This window comes from Microtus oregoni, unplaced genomic scaffold, assembly GCF_018167655.1.
Source record: "Microtus oregoni isolate MIOR12 unplaced genomic scaffold, Mior012 000097F_ref0000449, whole genome shotgun sequence".
Classification (NCBI taxonomy): domain Eukaryota; kingdom Metazoa; phylum Chordata; class Mammalia; order Rodentia; family Cricetidae; genus Microtus; species Microtus oregoni.
The window spans coordinates 3,175,872-3,202,790 of NW_024544710.1; the positions used below are offsets into that span (position 1 = coordinate 3,175,872).

At 42.7% G+C, this 26,919-nt stretch overlaps 1 protein-coding gene and 1 long non-coding RNA gene across 3 annotated transcripts in view; one reads left to right on the forward strand and one right to left on the reverse strand.

The window, feature by feature from the left end:
- The window catches only part of Hdac8 (histone deacetylase 8), a 264,674-nt gene that overhangs the window by 12,171 nt on the left and 225,584 nt on the right, over positions 1-26,919 (forward strand). The gene's annotated exons all lie outside the window — the stretch shown is intronic.
- Positions 7,753-10,553, reverse strand: LOC121442846. Its single transcript, XR_005973600.1, has 3 exons — positions 10,479-10,553; positions 8,574-8,696; positions 7,753-7,790 (listed from the first exon to the last, which is right to left on the reverse strand). It is a non-coding gene; the product is annotated as an uncharacterized LOC121442846 (long non-coding RNA).

The window sequence follows — 26,919 nt, forward strand, 5'->3', positions numbered from 1 at the left end:
GTTTTTTGAGATGGAATCCCACTGCATAGCCAAAGCTGCCCTAAAACTTATGGTCCTCCTGCCTCAGCCTCCTGAGAGCCAAGATTAGAAATGAACATCACGATTGGAGCCATAATTTCTTGATCTACTCTGCATTGGAGGATGCATAGTAAGGATAGAAGGGCTGTTCATCGGATCACGCTGAGACAGCTCGTGGCACTTCCATGCTCATCTCCTGTCGTAAACTAAAATAGGTGGCAGTTGGACTGAAGAGTTAAATAGAAAAAAGCAAGTTACAAAACTATGATGATGAATATGAAGCTTCTAACAAGAACTAAGTTTCTAAGTTTAGGAGGTAATAGGAAATATTTTCAAGGGAAAAGATCAAAATGTTATAATTTAAAATTTAAAAACCGATATAACAGAAATGTTTTTTAAGCCACAGTAAAAATGAAAGATAAACACAAACGGACAAGGGCCATGTGGCCTAAAGATGACAAAGTGCGATGGGCTTGTGTCATTGAAGGCACACATGCCTCGCGATGTAGAAGCAGAGATATGGAAAAGAGCACCGACAGACAGTTTACACAACAGTTTGAGTGCAATCAGAAGATACGAGAAGATGTTTGTTACTAACCAAAAATGCAAATTTAAACAAGCTGATGCCGGGGTACAGGTCAGTGGCGAGCATGGAAGCGCAGAGCCTGCCTTCTGTCCCCAGGACTACAGACAAGCAACCCCAGTGCAGAAAGCCACTTTGAACCTGTATGTAAAAATGTAAAAAAATCGAGCATCTAGCAAGACAGAATAAAGGAATGGTGAATTTACTCGGTGAAATATTATGTATGATATGCTTTTTTGCTTTGTTTCTGTGTGTGTGTTCTTTTGTAAGGACTGTACCCAAGGCCTACGTGTGTCGCACGTGCTCTGCCGCTGAGTTACATATATCCCAGGCCCTCGTGCTATTATTTTTAATGGCAGTTATGAAAATGATAGGGTATTTCAAAACTGATTTTATACATATATATATATATATATATATTTAAAAGCAGTATTTAAAATTGTATGTATATTGTAATTAGCTCGCTCACTGCACATATGAGGAAAGCAGTGGGGATGAGTTCACTGGTCATCTTACAGTGGCAGAGGTACTCCTAAGTTTTGTTGGTTTTGAGACATCATCTCCCTTTGTGGCTCTGGCTGGCACAGGACTAACTCTGAAACCCAGGCTAGCTTCAATTTGGCAGAATTCCTCCTGTGCTTGCTTTTCAAGCAGTACAACTACAGGCATGCACCGGGACGCCTAGCTCATGATTTAAATGTGTGTGTCTGTGCGCGTGCGTGTGTGTGTGTGTGTGTGTGTGTGTGTGTGTTTCTCTACTTTACAAAGTTTCGTAGCTATAACTGCTGTGAAAGCTGAGACTTACCAAAATAAAAAGAGGCAAAAGTACACTTTAAGCCTGTATTTAAAAATGTAAAAAAAAATCGAGCATATAATGAGGAGTTAAACTCATTATTCTAGTTAGTTTAACACTGGTACTCTCATAGATAGACAAAAAGACACAAATATACAAGTGGTAGAAAAAAAGAATACTTAGCACCACATAGAGAGATTTAAATATGTATTTTTCCTTCCTGCCAAATTTCAGATGACTCTTGATAATCTATTCTAAAAATAGATATTCTAAAATAGATAATCCAAAATACAGTATTTTGTGTATGACTGTGTATGACAGTGATACTTTCTCACTTATTTAAACCACCCCAAGTCAATAGTAAGGCTAGCTAAACATTCAACAATAGCAGAATGGTCAGGTAGCATTCTCTCTGGAATATTATATAGCCATTAAAAATGCTGGTTAGAGCTGGGTGTGGTGGCAATTCCAGTACAGGGTAGGTGGAACTCTGTTAGTTTGAGGCTAGCCTAGTCTACATAATGAGTTCTAGAACAACCAGGACTACATAGTGAGACCCTGTCTCAAAAAAGCAGAAAAAAATGGTGGGTTGATGACTGCATAAGTAGGGAAAATAATGCCTTTCATATAATGTCAGTTTTGTTTTTAAAGGGCAAGTAGTTATAGCATACATTCATTTAGATTAGACTCATAAAATTTTGTACACCTGGAAAAATCTTAAAATATAACAAAATAGCTGACTTCGCAAGTATAATATGGGTGTATATTTTATATGTATATGTATGAGATCAATTTTATTTTTTTTCCTTTTAATATTTTTTTATTTTATTGATTTTTATTGAGCTCTACATTTTTCTCTGCTCCCCTCCCTACCTCTCCCCTCTCCTTCAACCCCTCTCCCAAGGTCTCCATGCTCCCAATTTACTCAGGAGATCTTATCTTTTTCTACTTCCCATGTAGATTAGATCCATGTATGTCTCTCTTAGGGTCCTCACTGTTGTCTAGGTTCTCTGGGATTGTGAATTGTGGGCTGATTTTCTTTGCTTTATGTTTAAAAGCCACTTATGAGTGAGTACATGTGATAATTGTCTTTCTGTGTCTCGGTGACCTCACTCAAAATGATGTTTTCTAGCTCAATCCATTTTCCTGCAAAATTCAAGCTGTTGTTATTTTTTTCTGCTGTACTCCCTTGTGTAAATGTATGAGATCAATTTTAAAACCAATACAAAATACAAGTTTTCAAGGCACTTTAAAGTTTGTGTGCATATACACTTATCCCCACCTGTTTCGGTCTCCTCTCTTTTCTCTGCTGTACGACGTTATTTTTATGAATGGGAGGCAGTGCTGATGTGGGGTAGTGAGTGTGTGTGCTTGTAATCAGGTATAAGGTGGTATGTAACGAGAAGGGAGTCAGTTTCTCTCTCATTTGGTAGGGAAGGAATTGCCAGGCAGAAGGATTGATTGCAGCCTAGCAGCAGTATGCTGCAGCTGGCGAGCCACAGTAGTGAGACGGCCAGAGGATGAGGATAAGTCAGGCCAGCATCACTAAGTTTTGTGTTTTGTGCTAAGGAGTAGGGCTTTTTTCCTGGTGTTGGCGAGGACTTACTGAAGAATTTTGGTATATTTCAGTATGCTATTGAGTCAGGGGCAGAAGATACAATTGCAGTCATTCATTTAGCAAACAGTAAGCCCTTGCTGTATGTCATACGCTAAGGAAACAAGCATATGGGAGGTTCTTATTTTTCAAGTGAGACTAGACAAGTGGTCACCTAGTGAAGCCATTTTCAAGGGGTACTAACGTGACAATGCAGTGCATACCTGTACCCTCAGAATTTTGGAGACAGAGGCAAGAGGATTGCGAGTTTGAGACCAGCTACATAGTGAGACTGTAGCTGTAGAAAGGGGGAGGTGGGTGTGGAAAGATGGCTCAACGGAGCACCTGCTATTCTTGCACAGGACCTGGGTTCAGTTCCTAGCACCCACGTGGTGGCTCAAAACTGTCCATAATTCCAGTTATAAGGGATATGGTGTCCTTTTCTGACCTTCACTGGCACCGGGCACACGCGTATACACATGCGGGAAAAACACCCTTACACATAAAATGGACACAAACCTTTTTAAAGGAGGGGTGTTTGGAGCCTGATTAGGATGCGAGGCCGAGTAAGGAGAAAGCCCCGTTAGTTTGGTTTCCTTGTTTCGTACAAATGAGCGTGTATAAAGCTATGCACTTCCCCCAGTAAACAAACAACGTGCCAAGGGTTGGTGGATTTTGTTTAAGGTCTATTTTTTTAAACAAAATTGCATGGTATTTCAAGGTGATGTATTGGATCCTGTGAGATTCTTGCAGCATGGTTATTAAGGGCTGATTTGGGCCAGGATATTCGAGGATTTCACCTGTTTTCCTGCAAGCTTCTCCTTAATCTTCTTAGTATTCACAACAGCCTCTTCCAAACTACATTTAACAATCATGATCCTTATTTATTTTCTTCTTTTTCAGTTATGAATTAGTTTACCATACTGATGTTTTCAATTTTGTGTGCTCAGTCCCTGATATCCTGTATTTTATACAAGATTTATAGCTTTACTTGGTGATAAATTAGTGTTGATTTGCTAGGTGATGGTTTTGATGACCTAGGAGACTGGAAATGAACAGCTGGAGGGGCTGGGTGTTAGTGCACAGTTGAGAGGGTTGCTTGAGTCGAAGCTGATAGTAAGTGGTCAGTGCACTAGCAAACACATTCATAGCTTTTGCATTCCTAGGAAGTCCCGAAACCTTGCAAATGCTAGGACTAAAATAATAGCTGCGCAGAAATGAGAACTCCCTGGGGGCTGGAGAGATGGCTCAGTGGTTAAGAGCATTGCCTGCTCTACCAAAGGTCCTGAGTTCAATTCCCGGCAACCACATGGTGGCTCACAACCATCTATAATGAGGTCTGGTGCCCTCTTCTGGCCTGCAGACATACACACAGACAGAATATTGTATGCAAAATAAATAAAATAAATATTTAAAAAAAAAAAAAAAAAAAAAAAAAAAGAAATGAGAACTCCCTGTATCAGCAAAAGACTAGTGCGGCATTTTTAATACTGATTGTGGTAACTCATTAATGGGGCATTATAACTTAGTGAACTGCAACACTGGTATACATTGTCGTACCTAGGATATCTATGATATATGAGATCTACACATGAGAATTGCAGGAAACTTGTTTTGGGTGGAAATCTGGTGTACTTGTGAGTACTAAGAATGCGAAATGTCATGGCACTGTAGAATTGACTGTGAGTTCTGAAGTAAGACCTGGATGCACATCCGGGCTCTACCACTTAGAAGGTATGTGCAACTACAGGGTTGTTTCAGAAAGGGAGTGCAGAAGCAGAGAGATGGAAAAGTCATAGGGACTGCTGTGTCTGTCCTTAAGCCTGGAAGCGTGGGCTCCTGCAGACAGGTGGAGAGAGATGAGGGAGGGAGGGAGGGAGGGAGGGAGGGAGGGAGGGTCTTTATATGCCAAACTAAATAGTTTGGATTTTGTCAACTTGGTCCTTTCTTTAGTCGTTCTTAACTGACTTTGTCCTAGAACACCTCAGAAAATCTAATGAAAACTGTTTCTTTGTCCCTTGAAAATGAAAACAACACAAATTTTCCTTATAGTTTCAGAAGATTTCCTAAACCCTGTTCTGGATGCCAGAACCCTCACTTCCACATTTAAGAGTCACTGAAAGGAATTTAGCCAAGAGTTCCATCTCTTTCAGGCTTGTAGCTTAGAAATACATCTCTAACTGTAGTTGGCCGACAAATTCGGGGGAGAGAGGCTGTGACTCAGGAAATCGGCTAGGCCTTCAATGGTAATCTACCTCAGAGTAGATGAAAGCAATAGTGATTAGCATAGAAGAGGAAATAGAGTCAAGAGCCATCTACTAGTAGAACAGCTAGGAATGTGACCAGGTAGATAGAAATGACATAGAAGAGGTGGGCAGCGTGGACTCTGTGTGTAGATGACTCTTCTGTTGAGGTACATCAGGATTAATGTGCTTACATCTTATTAACAGTATCCGTTAGAGAGCTGGTAATAGGACACAGCCCTGGGCCTTCTTTATCTTTAGTATGCATACAGAATATCTTAGGAGCTTGTTAAAATGCAAACTCTGGTTCAAGAGGTCTGGGACAAAACCTGGGAATCTCCATTGACAGAAACCCTCAGTGAGGCTGCCCACCACTAGCCTATAGACTATGCTAATAACAGCAAGAGACTGTAGCTAAGGGCAAGCACTTTAGTGAAATGATAGGCTCATATTTAATAGCATCATAGGTAGTTAATAAAACTACGGAAATAAACCACATCTCCTGGAAAGAATGTATAAAATAGAGGAGATAAAACAAATATTGAGCCTTGCGGAATGGCAGTTATTAAAGGAAACTAAGGTTTATCTCAGTGTAGAGCGCATAGTTACCATGTGTGAAGCTTTGGACTCCATCCCTAGAGGACACACACATGGGCGGCTCATAAAAGACTATGGTGAGATTTTGAGAAGGGATGGTCAGCTGGGCATGGTGGCACACACCTTGAATCCCAGCACTTGGGAGGCAGAGGCAGGTGGATCTCTTGAATTTGAGGCCAGCCTGGTCTACAGAGGGAGTTCCAAGACAGACCGGACAACAAAAAGAAACCCTATCTGGGGGTTGGGGGTCAAAGAATTAGGAAGTCTCAAGAATGACTTTCCCCGCAGAAAGATACATTCGAATAGCAGTGTTTGACCCTGTTTTGCATACATTCACCACATGGGTGATGGTGTCCCGGAGGAGCAAAAATTCATTACTGAAGGTGAACTAACTTTAGTGTTATAGTAATTTATAGTCGTCCAGAGGGACTCAGTACATAAACAGATGTACAGTGTATCTACCATATTAAAATTTCATGGCAGGAGGAGGTGATTAAGGAAAGCTGTCTTAAAGGGATCCTGGAGTGGGAGCCAGGCACAGTAATGAGAAAATCGTTGAGAAGCAGTACTATAGAGAAGATCTGTACGGGGGTAGATGAAGTTTCAGAGGGTGAAAAGGACCGGGCCGGGAATCTAAAAAGGTAGAGGAAGGGTACGTCAGTAAGCCTCAATAGCATTTGCAGAGGCAAAGCAGCATAAAATAAGACGTGAAATCAACATCAATTGAATGTGAAGCAGCACCCCAAAAAGCAGGGAGGCCTCAGGTCCAGCTTAGAGCTCATATTGCCGGAGGTGGGGGCGGGCTATAGTGTAAACTGGACAGTGACAGAAGATGAGTTAGGCTTCATGGAAAACAGAATCACACAGTTAAATGGTGCTAATTTTGCCAGGGAGAGTCACCCCTGGTGACACAAACCAGTAATCTCAGCTATTTGGGAAGCCAAAGCAGGAAGTCTGCAAGTTCAAGGCCTGCCTGGGCTGTCGTCATAGATGACTGTGGCAGGAATGTGGGGGTTACCTATGAGCAAGGGGAGAAGCCTGTCAGGCTGCCTGCTTCCGTGTGAAATGACTCACTTTCCTATTTCATTTGCCCATGAACCTCTTTGAGTCATCGGATTCTTCTGAGGCCAGTCTATTAGGAACTCACTTTGTTCCATCCAGATTTTCTTAAAATGGAGCTCACCCTACCGTTGTAAACAGCGCTAGAGGATTATTAGAACCTGCCACAGGACAGTGACTCAACTTCCTCAATTTGTCTAGATGACATTGGGCTGTTCCCTTTAGCTAGTCCTCAGCCCTTCACCTGCCTGGTATGTCTGTCTCCATTTGGTTCTAAATCTTAGCTCCCAACATCTCTCTTCATCCTGTTCTGACAGCACACATAAGACCTGCATCTTCAGCTCAGCTACACTTTTCTCCAGCCCTCAGTTCTGTCTTCTTCCCTCTCACTGCATGGCATTGCAGCCTTCCACCTGACCACATAGAGCATCTTTGCCTCCGCCCCTGTAGGAAAGAGATCATTGTCCAGAGGATTGTTCCAGATGTTGTTTCCCGTGTGTTCCACCAGGGGGCAGTGAATGATAGACAGAAGGCTTTGTTGTGTGCGGCCTGGCAGAGCCGGGCTTCTAACTTGTACTTACTGTCTAGTTAAGGTCAGTCTGCAAGAGTTGGAGTCCCAGGAGCCCCCATCTTTTTATATATCAGATGGAGAAAATCAAAGTGACTGTACTAGAGGCCCAGTTCTCCGAAGAGCTCTGTACATAGCAGAACGTGTTACCGTGGCAGCCAAACGTTCTCCTCCACCCACCTGTCCTCAGCTCCAGCCTTACCAACATGTAGATAACTACATGAAAAGGAGATCTGGATCCCAAGACAGCCACGTCATCTCACCACGAAGACAGACACCTCATTTCATCCGTGGGTTCTTGTCTCTTGCTGCTCAGACCTTTCCCACGCTGGCACCTACAAAACAAGCACAGTACCAGGGAAATCAGTGGGCAGCCCAAACTGTTCTCTTGATACATATTAACTGATCAGGGGCCAGTTTCTCCATAATAAAACTGTCACCTGGCCACTAGAGCAGTAACCAACTAAGTCCCTATGGCACTCTCCCCTACCCTCCAGTGGATGAGGTATGTTCCTATGGTCCCTGTAGAGCTGGGACAGACACTATCATAGTGGATCCAAGTGCCATTAATTCTGAACACAGAGCCTAAGAATTCTCAGCCATTCTGAGCCTCAGAAATTTTTAGATCCATCAGTTACTACCTCTCTGGGCCTCCACGTCCACATAAATTACAGGTAGTAATAATATCCACTTCATGGGATTATAAGGATTAAATGCGATAATCACATTAAAGATCATGGTATTTAATAAGTATTGGTTAAAAAGTCATTTACCATACCCACACTGGATTCTACCCTGGCATCTCAGGCAACCTCTCAGACAAAGCCCTTGGTTCAGTAGCTCTAGCTGCTTGTGCAGCTGAGACCAGGCCTGGTACACTGGCATTTCCCTTTCTGATTATACCACTTTGGTCTGAAATTTGACTAGTGTACTACCCATATCAGAGTTTTATTTCAGGGTATGGCTACCAGCAAGCCTCCACCCTCTTACACCATGCCTACTCTTGCAGAGAGTCCCCTTTTAACCAACCGCTCACTCTGCTACAGTCCAGCTCACTCCTTTGAAGCAAATAAACTGACAGCAGTGATGATTTAGAAACCTTGATGTTCAAGATTTACCAGCAAAGGCGCTCGCTCTCTCAGCTTCATATCAAGGCGTTCTATAAAACCAAAGTCTGGTCAGTACCTTGGAGCAGGTTTTATCAGATCCTCTATCTCTTCATCTTGGTCTTGAGCTGCTTTCTGAAAAAAAAGGGGGGGGATCTTTCTGTTGGTATAATCCTGTCAGTGTAATTACTATCCAGAAAATCCTTTCCATGATCTGAAACCTTCTAATCAGTTCCTGAGTTTAAGGTCTTCACAGACCTTACGTAGATCAGGAACGGTAATGAACAGCAAGTTCCTGTACAGCACTCCCGCCTCCCTGCAGCAGATGAGATGTTGAGCCCCTCGTAGAGTAGGTGTGATTCTCTTGGCAGTGTTTTTATAAATTCACCTAATACGATGCTAGGCTCTCTGGGCGAGGTGCTAATGCAATGATTACAGCGGTACTTTTCCTAGGCTCATTCCGCAGAAATGAACATAGCGCCTCCCTCCAAACTACATTTTTGTGTGTGTGCCAGAGTTTGCATGAGCTGGATGTGAACCTTTGTGAAATGAAGTTTCCTAGGTGACTGAAAACGGCAGCAGCTCCATGGTCCCTCTGCATCTTTAGCACCCCAGTATCCATCCCCTTAAGATAACGTTATTTAGTTCTCAAGCACGCACACGTACACACACACAAGACCTTCCAGTAACTTAAGGTCTCCATTTACTTCTCAACTTTGGGCTGTGTGGTGGTCTGAATGAGAAAGACCCCCGTAGGCTCATATATTTGAATGCTTGGTAGAACTGTTTATGAAAGATTAAAAGGTGTGGCCTTGTTGGAAGAGATGGGTGACTGGGGGCAGGTTTTGAGATTTCAAAAGCCCGTGCCATTCTTCGTTTTTGTCCAATGCTTGTATATCAGATATAAGCTCTCAGTCTCTGCTTCAATGCCATGCCTGATTACTGCCATGCTCCCTGACACGATGGTCATAGACTAACCTTCTAGAACTGTGTGCCCACATTAAATGCTTTATAAGTTGCCTTGGTAATGGTGTCTTACCATGGCAATTGAAAAGTAGCCAAGACAACCTGCAGTCTCCACTGTCATCAGCTTGCAGAGGTAGGGGTACTGTCCCCTCTTAGAAGGATCAGGATATTCTGATCCCCTTCCTTGTACCAATTCTTTAGGAAGCTGGACCCAAACAAGGTCTATTGCCCCAAGTAATAACCAGAGCTCTTAGTGATCAAGGCCACTTGGAAGATAGGGAGGTGCTTCCTTAAAGGGAAAGAGGCAGCATGTTATTAGGAGCCCAAACCATTACCTTCTGGAGCAGCCAGAGCAGACTTGGAGACTAGATTATCAGGAAGCAATGGAACTGGTTCCAGCCCAACATTGTAATCATTCACCTCTAGCAATAGCATAGACAGCAGGCAGATGTTATCGTACACAAAGATTCAAGTTGATCATGGTACAGCCCAAAGGTTTATGTTCCTAGATGCACCATGCCCAACCATGGTAACAATGCATAAGGCTTAGGGGACTCTGAAGCCACACTGTCTAGGTTTAAATCCCAGCACTGTCGCCTCCTACATTGACCTTGAATAGCTTAGAAGTTCTCTCCTCAGTTTCTTCACATCTAAGCGGTGATGATGATAATAGTACCTATCTCGTGAAGCCATTGTATTATAAGGAATACTAACCATGCACTATAAAGAACAGCAGCTCCTGATACACACTAACCCCCAGAGAGTGCGTGCTGTTAAGTTCTATATGAATTCTGCCGACTGGAGTCTCTAGCTGGGTGACACCAGATACATTGCCTTTCAGCACAGATCCACTTCCACAAGCCCAAACTTGAAGGACTCTTGCCCAGAAATCTTTGAAATGAATTTTAGTCATCTACCCACTGCCCTCCTACAGCAGAACATCTCCTTTACCTTTGTGTCCTTCCTCCGCCATGGTCGCTCCTCCCGGCTCTCACTAGCCCATGGTGTAGTGCGGCTACATTGTACCCTGCTGCGTGCTCCCATAGACCTGAAATCTGAGAGAGAGCAGTTCTCTTATTTTTCCTATTCATTTGTTTGTTTATTTTAGTAGGATATTAAGGGAACAGTTGTATCGTCACAGAGAGCCAGATTTCTAGCAGGTTCACAATTGGCCTACTGCCTGATTGACTGGCAGAGCTGTTGACGAGGAAAGGTTGGTGCACCCAGGGGACACTGTTCTGATAATCCTGTTATAGCTATGCTCACCCCAATCAACGTTAGTACTCTCTCAAGTGTGAGTCTGGTAGTCCCTTTATTTAAGGCCCAAGTACCAGGACTGGGAGTGAATTATACTCTTACTTGGGCCCTGCCCCTTCCTCCACCCCTACTTCCTGACCCTGGAAGAACTGAACTCCTCTATTCATTCCTACTGATGAAGGCAAAAAGATCACAGTGTTCTGCTCAGTGGCCAGCTCAGGGGTCATGAAAGCAGGAACAAGGATAGCAACAACAGATGTGAAAAGGAGAGAGAGTCCTGGAGCGGTCTTGTCGGTGTCACCAGCAGAACTCAGTGACAGAGCCAGTCTCCTTGGCACATGCTTATCCTCCCAGTATGTGGGGAATGAGGCAGGAAGATTGCCATAAGGGTGACACGAGCCTGCATTATTTAGCAAACAAATAAACAACCCTTGGTGATTAATTGGCTGCTGAGCATAAAAAAAGGGGAATGGCAAAAATATCGAGTTCCTTGCCCAAGTAGGTGGAAAATGTTGTTTTCAGCTGAATCTGGAAACAGTGATCTAAAAGCACATTGAAGCTAATGGCTCAGTGGATAAAGCACTTGGTGTCAAAACATGAAGATACTGAGGATCAAGGTTTAGATCCTCAGAATCCATGGAAATAAATTGTGAAGGTGGCAGCCTGCTTGTAATTCTAGGGCTCAGAAGGTAGAGACAGGATCCGCAGAGCAAGCTGGCTAGCTTGTATCAGTGAGCTCCTGGGTTCAATTTAGAAACCATGCTTCAGTGAGTAAGGCGGAGGAGAATGAGGAAAACTTCAGATATCAACCTTGGACCTCCATACGTGTTGTCCACACACATGCATGCATACATACTTACCATCAAAATAAAGAGGTGCTGTAATGGTTAACGTTGTAACACCTTATCAGTTTGACAGGAAGTAGACTCGTCCGGGAGATAGATGGGCTTCTGACATGCCTGTGTGAGGTTATCTTGGTTACATTAATTGACGTAGAAAGACCTCTCTTACCTGTGAACAGAACATTCCCAGAGGATCTTGGACTGTTACCTGGAGAACAGGAACTAGGAAGCAGCCATGTGTTCATCCCTCTTCTGATAGGATGTAAGGAGACTAGATGCTTCAAGCTCCTGATGCCATGATGGTCTGTGACCTGGAATTAAGCTAAAATAACCACCTCCTTCCCTTTTTGTTGCTTTTGTCAGAGGATTTTATCACAGCATCGGGAAAAGGAACTAAGGCAGAAATTGGTACCAGGACATGCTTCGTGGCTGGGATAAACCTGACTGCTTGGTCCTTGGGCCTTTGCAACTGTTTGTGGCTGGAATGTGGACACGTCCGGTGCTTTGGGTTTAGAAAGGCTGTTCAATGCCGGAAGTAGAACTTAATGGGCTGTTCCGGTAACTTGGAACACAAGCATGCTAAGAGAAATGTGTTCTGTGAAGGGCTGGTTCATGAAGATTCCGAGGGGAACAAAGACTATCTGTAACCCAGATAGAGTGCATTTGTGTGATACTCTGGCCAAGTATCTGCCTTCATTCTGCCCGAATCCCGAAAGCTGTAGAGAAGCTGAGTTGAAAGATAATGTCCTAGTTAGTTAGTTTGACAGGTTGGTGCTGCGAAGGCAGCAGGAATGAGTAATATGACTAGATCAGAACTACTGAAGAGAAACCCCCTGTACTGTGCTGAGATAACCGGCAAAGTGCTCCAAGGGGAACCCTAAGCTAAGGGAGTCCCCTGCCCCTCAAAAGTGACTGCCTAGGATAGAGAATGGTCAAGTGTAAGTTGATTGTTGGGTATCGAGTTGACATCCTGAACTCAGTATGTTCAAAATAAAACTACGCCATTCTTGAGGCCATAGAAGCCAAATATGTTGGAGTCATTCTTGACTCTTTCTATTCATGATTCACATCCAATCTCTTAGATGATTTTTCAAAGGAAAGTAATTCTGTCTTCAGATGTCCAGAATCTGTCATGTCCTTCTACCTCCTGCCTGACATCCCTCATGCCAGCTACTAACATTTCTCTTGGTTTATTGCAGCAGCTCCCCAGCTAGTGTTCTTGCTTCTAGCTGTGTCCCTTTTGTGTGTTCTCAGGACGGCCACAGTGACCCTTTTACAAAATAAGTTAGATTCCATCATTCCTCTGCTGCATTGGCTGGCTGCCTCCCTGTTTGATGAAGAGTAAAAGCAAAAAAAAAGCCCATCATGCTGTGGTCTGTTCATCCCTACCAAATACTCCTGTCTCCGTTCCTTGGTAAAACTATTCATCTCTTCCTTCCTTCAGTGTTGTCTAGCCACTTGACTCCTTGTGCTAGCCCCAGGCCTTTCCCATTGCTGTCCCCACTTCCTCCTCATTCAAAGAATGCCACCTCATTCCCTTAAGGTCCTCTCATAGCATTTTCTCTGTGTGGCCTTTCTATTCGTGCCTGTAGCTCCACTGCCTAGAACTGTATCTAGCATATAGCAAATCCCCAGTGAAAATGTTTGCAGAGACAAATGAGCGTGAAAGTTGGAATAGACGGCAGAAAGAAAAGGAGGAAATACGAATTTCCAGCCATGGGTGCGAGTGCTACCAGTCAAGTTATTGATTGTCAATGTTTAGGAAATAGAAAATAAAGTGATTAAACTGGTAAGATTAGCAAATGCTTTATCATCGTAGGCTCTCAGTATATGTTGACTGAATCAATGGTAATCTCTTAACAGACTGAATGAAATTATCAGAACAGAAAGAGTGGGGAGGGGAGGAAAGGGAGGTTGAGGTTGGGGAGAGGGGCAGGGGTGAGAGAGAGATTAGAGAGATTATCCCAAAGTTAGATAAGCAGTCGGAGTGTAGTTGATTTCATGAAACATTAACCCGCTGAGCTGTTATATAAGTGTTGCATTTGAATGAAGGAACCACTAGAGGGAGTGCAAGGTTCAGCAAGAGTGTTCTCGATGAACTCATACTCCAGGCATTGGCTTTTCTATGTGTCCATCCCATCTTCATCTGCGTTCTTTCATCAGTTTAGTCTTCTCCTGAACTGATTTCTTTCATGTGTCTTTAATAAATAGTTATAATTTTAATGGAAGTATGACTGTTTGGAATCAACACATTGTCACCTTGAAATCTGTTTTACTAATTACTAATTTACTAATTACTGTGGCCAGAATGTCCCTTGAGGATTCATGCATCAGTTCCTAAGCTACCGGTAGATATGCTATTTGTGGAACTTTGTTCTTAAAGAATCATTAGGCAAGAAGAGCAATGGTCATGGAGTTTGTTTACTTGCAAAAATGCTAGTGTCAGACCATTGGGTAAATTGGGTACTTGGGCCGAGAGTCTTTAAAGCTGGGCTGACCTGTGCACGCCCTCCCCCTGCAAGGGCAGACAGCTGATAAAGGCCCTGACTCCCTGAGCTTGTTTGAGTCCGTGGAAATTATTAGCTCTACTTCTGCACACAGAGATTGCATTGCTTGAGAAGCCTGCTGTGCGCTTTAGGGCTAGAGAGTTGTTTGGGATGAGCAAAGTTTAACAGCCTGCTTTATTGTCTTTATAATCATTGATCCCATTGAAATTTGCGGAAAGGATTTCAGTTTCTGGATTTGTGGCCGAGCTGGATTCCTGAGGAATGTAGAGTCCGTGAGCTGTTGGCAACTCATGGTTGAAGTCTTTTACTGCCCTTAATCTAGGCCTATGAGTTAAGCCCTCAGTATTGTGGATTTTTTTATTAATAGAATAATTTCAATTGGGCTAAGAAATAGAACTTTTTAATAAACTTGACTTACTAGAAAAAATATTATTTTAAAAATGAACAGCTACTACAGACTTCCTGAACACGCCACAGTTTCCTTTGCTTGTCACATGCTTGACACAAGCATGACAGCACACTTGGTCCAGCAAAGGAATCACACTAATGCATCTGTGTGAGCTGCGATCAGGCGCTGATTCAGATCGCAGCTCGTCTTCCCTCGTGCCCTTTTCTTTCCTGCTAGGAGCGCACCCAGGACCCCTGGGCGTCATCAGGACTGCCCAGGCTCTTCTTGGCTGCCAATGCATCGCATACTTTGTTTTCATGATTTTCAGTTTTCAGAAGTACAAATATTTTTATCTATGACATAGTCTATTTAATGGAATATTTTCAAGGAGAACAAGAAATACAACTATTCTTTTCTTTTTTTTTCTCTTAGCACCTCTTTTTATTTTAATTCGGAGCAGTTCCTGAAACTGCTCCTTGCAAAAGGAGGGTGAATATCCTTCAGTCTGTGATTTGTAAATCCGGTGTTCTCTCTAGAGAAAGCCTTTCCGTTATCCACAGTCTGCAGACTCATGCTACCGCCTTGTCTCAGGAAAGTTAAATGGAAACTGTAGATGCATATTCAAAATATATATTTCTAATTTGTTGATCGTTTACTTTCTATATTTTCTAATGTCAGAATAGTAAGAACCCTTGTTTTCTTTTCTATTTTTTTGGTGGTGAGGGGGGTTTGAGATAGGGTTTCTCTGTATAACAGCCCTGGCTGTCCTGGAACTCCCTCTGTAGACCAGGCTGGCCTCAAACTCAGAGATCCACTTGCCTCTGCTTCCTGAGCACTTAGAGTAAAGACATACTTCTTTGCTATTGGGCTTTTATTTTTATTTTATGTCTATTCATATTTTGCCTGCATATTTTTGTGCATCACATACATGCAGTACCTGAAAAGACCAGAAGATGGCATCAGATTCCCCCTCCCACCCCCCAGTACTGGAGTTACAGATAATTGTGAGCTGTCATGTGGGTGCTGAGAATTGGACCCGAGTCTTCTGAAAGAGCAGCCAGTGCTCTTAAACTCTGAGCCATCTCCCCCGCTCTCATCAAAGCTGAGTTTTATCTTACTGATAATATAGGGAATATTGAAGGCAAGTTAGAGCAGAATATTATGTTAGGGAAAGCTGTGGGACAACACGTGGCTCTGTCCAATATATTCTTCTTTGTAAGAGATATGACCATTTAATGTAGGTCGGCAGTTCTCAACCTGGGGGTTGGGGACCCTTTCACAGGAGTCTCCTATCAGATAGCCTACAGATCACATATCTACATTATAATTCATAACAGTAGCAAAATTACAGTTATGGGGTAGTAATGAAATAATTTTATGGTTGGGGTCACCACAATGTGAGGAACTCTATTAAAGGGTTTCAACATTCAGAAAGTTGAGAACCACTGATCACAGCAATATTGTGGAGGTTGCTAAATGCTTATTTTTAATGTCCTGACCAGAACTCTCTTGCAGTAAACTTATTAGAAGGTGTATTTATATCCATAAAGAAAGTGATGTCAATTAACTTCAAAGACTTCTGTTTGCCCTCAAAAGCAAAGAAATTTTATAATAAGCAATAGCAAAATTTAAGAAAACTTAAGAAATGCATGCTAATCACATGAATTATGACATAAATCGTTGGGATTTAACTCCCAAGAAAAAAATTTTATGGACGTTTCTGAATGCTCAGATTAATAAAGGATCTTTGACTCTTATTAGGTGCAACTTGGAATAGGCTCAATATTGAACGCAGGTCTGAGATTAAATGATTTATCTGTGTTATGTCCTCAATTGCATTTTTTTATTTCTGATTAAAAATTGGTTTTCTTCCAGGCATTATCTGTAACTCGGGCAGTTACAATATATTACAGATAAAGGCCAAACCATGATTTTCATCCTTGTATAAATCCATTAGTTTTCATATGCTTGAATGACACTACTGGCCACACCATTTCCCTTGGCCAGCCATCTCTCTAAAACTAGATCCTCAGTTTTAAGGAAGGTCAAGCCGGTGGGTGTAGACTGATAAATGTAAGTCTGCTGTAAAATAGCTGGGGGAAAAGCCAAACAGCCGAAAATCCTCTTTGTGCAGGTGCTGGGCCAGTGGTGTGCCTTTCCACGCTACTTTGCCTCACTGTGTTGTTGAGTACCCGGAAGTGCAGAACTATGGCCATTGCCTACTCTGTTTTATATTCTAATAGCTCAGGGAAGATTTTCATTCCATTGAGCACCAGACTGTGGGGTATATTTTTGGAAGCAAGTGTAGGTGTACCAGAGCCAAAAAAGGTTGGGAACAACTGTAGACAGACTGATCTCACTGTTCCTAGAGCTGCCAATTCTAGGCTCGGAGCCCTTAAAGTGGACTATAAATGTCAAGTGGGTGGTTAAAAGAAAATCCACTATGTGGGACTAATTTCTGATTTCCCATGATCAGGTGCATGCGTTTTGTGTACATGCATATTTTGTGTGGTAAGAAGCAGGTGTGCACATAACTGATTATCTAGCTGTATTAAATCAGAATTGGGGTCTTATTGAAAGAAAAATATGAAGTATATAATTAGAATAGGTATTATTTTTATTTTTATAAATGCCTTTTAGATATATTGTGCTGACATTTGTGTTGAAGGCAGTAAGTTAGATTAGGAATTTTATGGTAGAAAAGCAAACGAAGCAGAGACCTAGGTTTCTTGGTTCCTATCCCGGTTTCTAGCTTACGTTTGTAGAACATGTACACCTCTAAGGCTTGCTGAGCATAAATGGGAACTAAAGTAACAGAGCGAGCTCTGGTTTTTCATTTGCCTTTGGTAGAGGAAACAATCAGTTGTAAATATTAAAACCTGATCTGTAAAAGCCATTGAGTCAGTTCCCACACTGCTGTGCATTTGACAGCCATGTCAACTGCCCTGCAGGGGTAGTGAAGAGGGGTCAGGAAAGAGTCCTTAGAAAATAGCACAGCAAGGTTTGGACATTAGATATGGAAACACTGGAATTTTTAATATATTAACCATTCCTTCCTTACAACGATACATTCCCTTATCTTTCCTTCTATAGATCTTGAGGGGGCAGGGTGGGTGTGTAAGACAGGGTCTCTGTATGTAGCCTTGACTGTCCTGGAACTCACTTTGTAGACCAGGCTGGCCTTGAACGCACAGAGATCCAGCAGCCTCTGCCTTCTGAGTGCTGGGTTTAGAGGTGTGACAGCGCACACAAGACCTGCACAGGTGTAAAGCGAAGTCCCAGCACTGGAAAGGGGGAGTGGACACAAAGTCCCACCACTCACCAAGAAACTGTTTGCAGTTGGTATCTTCTGGGCAAGGGAAAGGCCGTTTTCTCCAATGCGGTGCCGTTGGACCCATCAACCACACTCCAGGGCAGGCCCAGGAATGTTGGCCAACCCAAAATGGACTTCATGGTTTTTTGTGTATATTTTGGTGTATTTTTGTCTTACTGGGTTGTTTGTTTTGATTTTAATATTTTGTTTTGTTTTGTTTTTATGGCTGTTGTGCCTTACCGTGGGGAAAATATTTATTATGCAGGAAACAATGATTACTCTCAGTTCATCGAACAAAAACAATAAAGCTTATTATGGCATAGCTGTTTCAAGAGACAAGGATAATATAGTATCCACCAGTAAGATGCAGTATCCATAGTAAGAATATGAAGATTGATGAGTAGACATGGCAGGAATTGCTAGGAGGAGTTGGGGGAAAGGAAATAATATGATCAAAATATATTGTATGAAAAAATTAATTAAAAATTTTAAGACATGCACTACCACACCCAGCCCCATTCTCTAAACCCTTATACCTGGTAGCTAGGAAATCAAGCAGTTATGCTCCGATGGTGGTTTGGCACTGTCTTTAAAGACCAAGTGCAGGTGTGCTTCAACTTAAGAAAATTCTGGAAATAAAATGATGTGCTGCTTGCCAAAGGATAGATACAAAAATATGGTCGAAAACCTTCATTTTATAGAGGGACTCGTGGTTGTGACTGCACGCCCCTACTGACTACCTTAACTTAACATCCCTGACTAGTTCAAGATTGATTGACAACATCAGCTATCGCATGATTCTTCAGCAACACATCTACCGCGAAGCTTATCTTGGTATTACTACTTGGAAAATGCAGACATCAAATAACTAGTCTATACACTCACATAAACTAAAGAAAGGATTTCAGGGAGTTTGGTTTCCGTGTTTTGTGTAATGCCACACGAGCTGTGTGGATGTGCGTGTAAGAGAAAGCATAAAAGCAGGATAGCAAGCACTATCTAGAGAGAAGAGCCAGGCACTACATATTAGAATTAGATGGGCAAAGGATGTTTTTAAAAGAGCAAATAACAGAGAAAAATTGGCCGTTGCTAATTTCTGGGAAAGCCATCTTACTTTCCATCTCTGGTACGCCTCACCCCTGACCAATCAGTTGAGTTTTCCCCCGCTGCTGATCTCTTGTAACCATTCCTGCTCTCAAGCAGAAATTACCCATAATGGCACAAATGGCATCATTTAATGAAGCAACAATAGAAGTACCAATACCATATTCCCAGAACAGCGTAAGAGGTTTGATCAGCTGCTACTGGAAGTAAACGGAATAAAATGTACCTTGTTTGAAAATGCGAGTGCACCTTATTAAGCACAACCTTGGATGGGGTGGGGGTTCTCTCCAATGCCACGGCTACAGCTAGGAAAGTGGCTTTGTCCTGACCTGGCAACAGCCATGGAAATTCACAGGAGGTTCAACAACTGCAGTTCTGTAGAAAATGGTAGACAGAATATTAAAAGGGTTACAGGGCTTCTAGCTCATTAATTACAGCTAAGCACCCGAAACGTCTGATGTGCATGCACTCCTAAAAGGGCATCCTCCGCAGCAGAGAAAGCAGCGGCAATTCTCTCTATCTTTTCAGATCATAATCGACATCCACCAAGTTCTGGAACCACCATCGCTAACTGCAAGGGCAGGCCATTTGAGAATGTGCATTCAGGAATTATAACTTTCCCTCATTTATTTGGATTATAGTTTCAACATTTGCAATTTTTATATTATATCCTTTCCCTTTTTAAGATGTAGACCCATGGATTTTATTCTTTTGGCACTATTGTAAATAGGATTTTCTGAGTTTACTCTTGCTACTGTACAGAAATACGCTGAGCTTTTGGGGTTTAATTTTTTACATATATTCTTTCGGGGGGTATGCTGCCACATTCATATGGAGACTAGGGGACAACTTGTGGGAGTTGGTCTTCTTCTACTTAGTGGGACCCAGGGGTTGAACTCAGGTCATCAGACCTGGCAACACATGTCTGCACCTGCTGAGCCATCTTGCTGGCCCTGGTTTTCTTTTTCTTGTTTAATTACCTGGCTAGATCCAACAGGGCAGTCTTGAGCAGAAGTGGTGAGTGCGGGCATCCTTGGTCTGCCCTGTCCTGTGAAGAAAGTACCCAGTCTTCCGTTGTCTTAAGTACGATGCTAGATGCGAGTTTTGTAGGTTCCTCTTACCTAGCTAAGGATATATCCCACTCCTAATGAGTATTTGTAATGTGGATTGGATTGCATTTTGTCAAATGCTTTTTCTGGATCTACTGAAATGATGACTTGGTTTCCGTCCTTGATGCTATTGAAATGGTAAATTTTGTTGTTTTGCAGATGTTAAACCAAACACTTTCCTGGGATACATCCCACTTGCTTAAGGAATATAATCATCTCCCAATACTTGTTGAGGATTTTTATGTCTGTAAGGGACGTCAGTCTGTGGTTTTGGTTTGTTTTTTCTTTTTGTGTGATGTCTTTGTGTTACCAGGATAATAATACTGACCTCATGAATGAGCTGGGATGTATTTCCTTTGTTGCTTCCACCTTCTGGAAGACATTTTAGATAATTGGTTTATCTTTTCTTTAACTGGTTAGCAGTGAATCCTGGTCTTCCTTCCAAAAATTAGCATGATCTTAAAATGCATGTGGGCTTACAGAGGATGCAGAATATTTAAGATGGTCCTGAAAAGAACAAAGGTGAAAGACTGCACACTGCAGTAATAAGAGCAGCCTGCCGCTGGCATATGAATGGAGGGGAAAAGAGTTGCACAAACCTCACCTAGGTGTGTTGGTACACTCCTCTCACTCCAGTGCTCAGGAGGCTGCGGCAGGAAGATTAGACTTGAGAACTGCCTGGGCTACATAGTGAATTCCAGGCTAGCCTAGGCTAGATAAGAAACTGCAAACCAGCCTGACTACTTACCAAGGCCCCGTCTCAAAACAATAAAAGAAACCTATACATGGCCAGGTAAACAGCTCAGATGTAGAATACTTGAATAACATGCGGAAGATTCTGGGTTCAATGTCTACCAGAAAAGCAAACAAACACATATCCATGGTCATTTGATATTTGTCATGGTATTGAGACCATTAAACGAAGAAAATTAATGTCTCTTGAACATATAATGCTAGAATAACTAGATATCACTTGAAAAAGAATGATGTTGAATCTTAATTTACACTTTATATTAAAGTTAACTTGAAATAAATCAAAGACCTAAGACCCAAACCTAAGACTCTCTGCAAATAACTTAGGAATAAATCTGCATGACCTTGGGAGGGAAAGTGGTTTCTCAGAACACCAAAACAAACAAACAAACAATACTCTACAACTAGCAAAAGAAAAAGATTGCCATGTATAGTGGCGCAGACTTGTAATTCAAGCTGCAACTTAGCAAGACCCTACCTGAAAAAATAAAAGACAGGCTTATATATAGCTCAGTGGTAGAGCATTTTCCCAGCACATGCAAGGCCCTGGATTCAATCCTTAATATCATAAATGAATAACAAATTTTGATGGCCATGGTAATATGGGCCTGTAGTCCTAGCTCTGAGATGCTGAGTCAGGAGGATTTCCAGTTCAATACCTGCCTGGACCACAGAAAGATACTCTATCTCAAGAGCAGAAGAAAAACTTTTGGACTACAAATGATATCTTTAAATAAGTAGAAAGATAATCAATATAGTGGGGGTAGGAGAAAACATTTGCAAGTTCTTATAGCCAAGAAAATTATACATAACTGATACAATTTAAGAATAAAAAGAATAGTTGAAACATCTACAAAGGATATGAATAGATGCTTTTCCAAAGATGACATGCAGATCACCAATAGTGGCATAAAAGATGTTTGACATAGTAAGTCATTAGAGAAATGCACTTCTTCATACCCAGTAGGGTAGTTGCAATTGAAAAAAAATATCGACAGGCATTCACGGGAGCATGGAGAAGTTGGAACCCTCATATATGAATGAGTGGCTCTAAAATAGTTTGGCACTTGGAAAACAGTTTGGTAGTCCTGCCAAAGTTAAATACAGATTATTGGCCAAGCGGTGGTAGCACATGCCTTTAATTCCAGCATTCAGGCAGGTGGATCTCTGTGAGTTTGAGGTCAACCTCGTCTACAGAGTGAGTTCCAGAACTGTTACACAGTGAAACCCTGTCTGAAAAAAAAGAGAACTATTAAATATAGATTTATCATATGACCCAGAAATGATATTCTTAAAAGGGTCTCTTCTCCCACCCCACCTCTCACTGTAAGCACAAAAGATAGATGTCCATGCAGTTTATATGCCAGTGTTCAATTTGGCCAAAATGTGGAAACAGCTCAAATACACATTAACTGGCAAATGCATGAACATAATGAGCTATATTCACACAGTGGGGTATTTGTTTCGCAGTCAAGGAATGAGGGGCAAGAGCCATCGCTCAGTGGTAGAAAACACTGTGTTAAGAAGAAGCTAACCAGAAAGACTACAAATTATAGGCTCTGTGTGTATGAATTATCCACAAGAGATACATCTATCCTGGCACCCAGGGCAGTGTTGGGTACTGGAAGAGACAGAGAGTAGTGACTGCTGAGGAGTGGAGAGCTTTTCTGCATGATGGTAAGAATCTTTTAAAATTGGTTGTGTGGGTAAGCAGTAGAGCTGTTTTCTAAAAAAAGAGGATCAGAACTAGCTGCTCTCATAGTGGACCCACTGTGTATTTTTAGTCCAGGAAGGATAATGATTTGTTTCTTGAAGAATCAGCATTTGGGTTGCTTCTAATCAATGGAAGAAAAGAATAAGAAAACAGAGTTGGCACTGCAATTGTCAAATTCACATTTTTATTCTTCTAGATTTATAATATGTATATGATTGTTGTCCCTGCATGCATGTATGTGTACAGTGTGCATGCCTGGTGTCCTCAGAAGTTAGGAGGAGGCATTAAATCCCTTGGAACTGTAGCTACAGATGGTTGTGAGACACCATGTGGGTGCTGGAATTGAACTGAGGTCCTCTGCACAAGCAACAAGTGCTCTTAACCACAGAGTCATCTCTCCAACCCCCAGTTCACATGTTTCATAAAACTCGTTTTGTTTGTTATCATTATTGGCATTTCTGAGACACAGGGTTTCACTGTGTCTCGGGTTGGCCTCAGATGCACAGGCCTCCTCCTGCCCTAGTCTCCTGAGTGCTAGGATATGTACTATCACACTGGGCTATACAACTGAGGGGTTTTCCCTGTTTTCTTTTGTTTATTTAATTAAAATATAATTACATGCCAGGTGGCAGTGGCACATGCCTTTAATCCCAGCTCTCTGGAGGCAGAGGCAGGCAGATCTCTGTGAGTTCAAGGCCAGCCTGGTCTACAAAGTGAGTTCCAGGACAGCCAAGGCTACATAGAGAAACCCTGTCTTGAAAAACCAAACTGAAACGTGTGTGTGTGTGTGTGTGTGTGTGTGTGTACACATATTTATTTTTACACACCATCCCTTAATATTGATCATTGTTTTTTAGTTCCTTATTGGTGTTTTGCCTGTATGTTGCCTGTAAGAGGGTGTTGGATCCTGGAGTTACCGACAGTTGTGAGCTGCCATGTGGGTGCTGGGAATGAACCCATTTCCCCTGGAGGAGCAGTCAGTGCTCTTAACCGCTGAGCCATCTTTCCAGACCCCCATTTTTAGTTCTTTGTGTAATAATTCCGTAACAAACACATCCTCTTTGCATTGCAGATTTTCAATGTGGAGGTGTACTTCGCATGTATTATATATAAACTAGGCATATCAGTTGCCCTTTGCATATAACGTACAAGTCCAGACACTCCTGCGCTCAGCCTCACAGCCTAGACTTACTCCTCCCCACCAAGCCCCCAGCCCTTCCCTGCCCTCACTCATTCTTCCTTTTACAACTCCCGAGCTTTCCCACGCTTTTCTAGAATACCCACCACACCTCTTCTCCTGGAAAGCTGCTTCTCCTTTGAGGAACAGTTTAACTGTCACCTTCGTGGTGTTCTTGGTATTCCTCCTACTCTGTAGCAGAATTAATTATTTTTGCTCCCTTTTCCCCAGTGCTGAGGATGAAACCCACATTCCAGGCAAGTACACTACCACTGAGCTACTTTCTAAGACTTTGACACTGTTGTAGTATATTTTTGCTTATATGTGTGTATAGACACATATACATACATGTTTAATATATGTTGTCTACTATACAATTTCTTAAGTTTTTAGTAATCTTTGGCCATTGAAAGTAGAAGGTAGAAAGCACATAGTCTCATTGTTCTGTGTTCATTGACTGTATCAAATATGAGCATGGCCATGGTAATATCCCAGTCAGTAATCGGTAGAGCTAGACAGACAGGTTCACCTAGCTGTTTATGGCCTGAAGAGGAAGCACAAGGAAACACGCCTTGCCTTCCCCTACCCAGATGGCTGATGTTTGGTTGGTTGGTTAGTCTGTTGGTTTTTCTAGACAGGGTTTCTCTGTGTAGCCCTAGCTGTCCTGGAACTCACTCTGTAGACCAGGCTGGCCTCAAAGTCACAGACATCTGCCTGCCTCTGCCTCTGCCTCCTGAGTGCTAGGATTAAAGGTGTGTGCCACTACCACCTGGCTCTGAACTACTCTGGGAATGTCTAGTATCCTGAAAAATTCAGAGACATAATATCACTACCATTAAAGATTTTAAGAGATTGGCGCTAAGACTCCAATATATGCTATGATTATAAAAGAACACAAAACAATATACAGTAAAGGACTACAGTTTAAAGCGGCTTCTGATTGCTGTCAGAATTCCATGAGGAGGCCCTCTCTCCTCTGTATGACATGCAGGAGGGCTGCAGGGGACTGCACTTCAGCAATTGACAGCCCTGGCTATGTCCCCCATATAGAGTTCCAGTGTGACAACAGGAGACTAACAGCTTTCAACACGCCTTGGACAAGCGGTAAATGGCATTGCCACTCCCCAAGGTGGCCCAAGTCAGGGAGAAAGCAAAGCAAGGGGAAAATGAGCCAAGGCTCCTTGGAGCGTTTTCAAGGCTTTTAGGCTTTTTCCGCTTTGTAGGGAATTTCTGTGTCTTTATCTCTTTTATGGAACTGTAAAAGAATATCAACCATTCAAAAATGTTTCTTGAATATTAGTTTCCCATCACTGCTTTAACAAATCACGGCCAGGGTCCTGGCTGAAAGCCACCGTAACTTATCCTCACACAGGTTTGGAGCCCAGTGTCTGACTCCTCTCTGGGTCAGGGGAAAAGCCTGCTTCCCTGCCTGTGCTAGGTACTCGAACTATTCTTTTCCCCAGCCTCTTTCCCCATCACCAGTGCCACTAATGCAGCCTCTTTGCTTAGTTCTCTCACTCCGCTTCTGTCCCATGTTGAATCCCCCTCTGCCTTCCTCCTTAACGATGCTTTTGATTGACTTTAGGACCCACCTGGATAATGCAAAATAATCTCCCCATCTCAAGACCGTTAACATAATCACACACAGAGTTCTTGCCACACGCGTCACACTAAAATAGAGTCCAGGGATGGAGATATGGACACCTGGGCTGGGGGATAGTGAAAGAGCACTTGCTGACCACATGCTAACCCAAGCACCATGCATAGCTGTTTAGCCTTCCGTGGGTATTTACAGGCCTGTGCTCGACCTGTGCTATCCTTTCTGTATTCACGGCGTCACTGTCCTGCTACACTGTAAAGTCCTGGAACACAAGGCCCACAGCATCACTGTCCTGCTACACTGTAAAGTCCTGGAACACAAGGCCCATGTTGGTTTTCCTTTCTAAGTGCCTTGTTTGTGACCTTGCCTGCTGTGTATGAGGGCTACCATATGAATCATTAATGAATAGTATAAGCCAAACCTTGTCCGTGAACATGAGGAATGAGGTTTGGTATCTGACTAATCAGATCCAGGTAATCAGACAGCCACTCTGCTCCTGCTGTGTGCCACGCATCATCCCACTCAAGAGACGGTTGTGAGGCAGGAGCAACCAAATGAGCCTAGGCTGGCCGAGAATGATGGAAGATGGCAAAGCAGTAGTCCAGGGCACAGGTACCACTGCAGGGATTGATGACTGTTCCATTTAGAAGGAAGCCCACCTGTCCCCTACTATCACCATGACAACTTCCGACCATGACCCTATCTGCTGTTGAAACACCCAGCTTTATGTCACTGCCAAGTGCTCTCCCAACAACTTCTTGGTTACCACATCACCAGGAGTTTGCCCCTCTCCCACCCCACCCCTACAACAACCCACTTGATGTTCAAGTCACTTTCAAAGTTAAGAAAACATTTCTTCTGCTGAACCAAAATATTGCCACTGGTCTTCCTAGCTTTTAGCAAAAGTGTAACGCACCTGTTTCTAGAGACCCCGTAAGACTTTTCATCCATTTATTCATTCAGTGAATGCTTCCTGAACATCCTTTGCATAGTGGCCACCGTGTTCGTGATTTTAAAGAGAGTCGAGCAGACAAAATTCCATCATCAAGGGCATCCCAGTCTAGAAGAGGGATGGTCATGTAGATAGTCTATTGCACCAGTGTTCTGGGAGAGGGAGAGGATGCCTAGTGGTAGCCAGCAGTAATGCCAAGCAGCTCTAACCAAGGCTAGGAGGTCATGAAGGAGCTGCCTCTGCTTGGCTTCAGTCAGTCATTCAGTACTTATTGCATACCTACAATGTCCTGGGCAATCTATTAGTGACCTGGGATTTTTACCAGGCATAGGCTGCTAGGCAGTGATCAACATTTGTCAAGTCAAAGAGGCATACACTTACATTATTAAAAAAAATTAGGTTGCTGTGTTTATGTTCCAGACAGTGATGCCAGATACTAGAATACATATAGGACATGTTGGTTAGGTTATCTTTCACTGCCAGAAGCTCCTGGTTGGCTGGCAAAGACTGAAACGTAAACTAACATGCTATCATAATGTGACGGTCACCATGGGGAGATGGTCCAAGGGAAGCACAGACAGAAAGACACTCGAGTCTCGGCTGCAGCTGTGGGATCTGTGGGAATTTTTGGAAGTTCTCCCAGTGACACAGTGCTTGGACTGAGTCTTAAGGGGCA